A 2206-nucleotide genomic window follows, 5' to 3' on the forward strand; every position below is an offset into this window, starting at 1 on the left:
ATTGCTTCTATAAATGGAAAAATCTATAAAATATTAAAGGGATAAGTAGGGATTATACTCAGGGCCTTACAAGTACAGGATAGCTCATGGCTTAGCAGAAACATAAGAAAAAGTGGGCTTAAGACACAGTGACGGGGTAGGGGTGTAGCTCAGTGGCAGAGCACTTACCCAGCAGGCTTTCGGCCCTGGGGCAATGCCCCTCACTGGGAAAAACAAAAAAACAAAAAACAAAGAACAAAAAGTCTTACCCAGATGATAGTATTTGGAGCTGGACATATAACTCAGTGGTAAAGCATTTACCTGGTACATATGAGGCCCTGGTTTGATCCTCAGCATTGCATTTAAAAAAAAAGACAATTAGATAGACACAAAGGAAGGCAAACACAATGGAGAGAGGACCACAAACTGTGAAATACAGACAATTTAAAAATGGTTAATTTTACCAGAGAGAAGGAGGAGAGGAAGTAAAGAGGAAATACCGGGAAATGATATTAGCCAAATTATATAGTTATATTGTGTGCATGTATGAATATGTAACAACAAATCCCACCATTCTGCACAACTATAATGCTCCAATAAAAAATATGGGGAAAAAAGAAATGGTTAATCTTGTGCTGGGAGTGGTGATGCACAACAGTAATCCCAGTGACCCAGGAAGCTGAGGCAGGAGGATTGCAAGTTCAAGGCCAGAAAAAGAAAGAATAAAAAGGGCTGGGGATGTGGCTCAGTAGTAGAGCACCCCTGGGCTTAATCTTCAGTTAAAAAAGTAGAAAAGAGATGATTGATCTTGTGAGGACATGATTGAGGTCTTCAGACTTTGTGGCACTAAATACAGTAGAGGAAACACATTTTGCACAATGTTTACTCTACGGAAGGTTTTAGAATAAGGGCTGAGAACTGTGCAACAACAGAAAGTCCTCCTTCAAATTGCATCTCAAAGCAAAATTCTCCAAGTCCTCATGGTGTTGTTACTTGAGGATACAGTGAACTTCCTTCCTCTGGTAGTGTGCAAATCTGGATAACAACTTGAGGCTGTTATATAAAAATTTCAAGCAATGTGCAGGTAGACAGAGACAATTTCAGTGTTGAAATTCTGTGATTTGTTCAATCTTATTCTCTCATTGAAAATATCTCCCAAGTGGAGATTAACAGAGGAAAGCTTAGACTGACCATTTCTGTTTGTTTCTGGTACCAGGCATTGAACCCAGTGGTGCTCAATCAGTGAACCACATCCCCAGCCCCTCCCTCTCCCCCCCCCTCTCTCTAAGATAGGTTCTCGATACATTACTAAGATCCTTGTAAAGTGGAGACTGGACTTGAATTTATGATCCTCCCATCTCAGCCTCCTAAGCTTCTGGGATTGCAGGAATGCACTACCATACCTGGTTCAGATGGTCTCTTCAAGTTGGAACAGAATATTCCACAGTGGCTAGGTGCAGTGACACAAGCCTGTAATCCCAGCAGTCTGGGAGGCTGAGGCAGGAGCTTTGAAAGTTTGAGGCCAGCCTCAGCAATTTAGCAAAGCCCTTTCTCAAAATTAAAAATAAAAAAAGGCTGGGCATGTGGCTCAGTGGTTACACACTCCTCAGTGCCATCCCTGGTACAAAACAAAACAAGCAAACAAACAACAAAATACCCAAACCAACCAAACAAAAAAAGAATAGACTGCAACAAGCCCAAATCCCTGCTTTAAGAGACAGGCCTTCTTGCTGGGTCGCTTGTACTTGTCAGAAGAGCAGAGAGAGGGAGAATGAGGGCAGGTGAACTCACTCCCATGATAATGAGCCTGGGATTAGGGCCTTAGTCCAGCTTCGAGGGCAGAGTCCTCGTGACCTGCACACCTTTTCAAGGTCCCACTCCCAGGACCAACACAATGGCATTTAAATTTCAACATGCATTTGGAGGCGACAAACAAGCAGGCCCTAAAACCCCTTAAACCAGCAGCCCTTATATATGTGGCATTCCTAAAATTTAGAATTCGAGCGTAAGAAACCAGATGGTGAAATAGGATGTCTTTCTTCCCCGTCTCCCATCAGGGAATTCGCGCTTTTATTCCTCACCAGCTTGAAACTCTGGAACCAGAAGCCCTGAGGTGACCAAGCTGCTTTCCCCAGGGAGTGCTCCCTGGCCCACGGTGGATCCTGGCCAGTGACCAGGGAAAAAGAAAGTGAAAGTCCAGTCCCGAGCTGGAGAGGGAACTCTGGTG

Source organism: Marmota marmota, unplaced genomic scaffold (genome assembly GCF_001458135.2).
Source record: "Marmota marmota marmota unplaced genomic scaffold, marMar, whole genome shotgun sequence".
Taxonomy (NCBI): domain Eukaryota; kingdom Metazoa; phylum Chordata; class Mammalia; order Rodentia; family Sciuridae; genus Marmota; species Marmota marmota.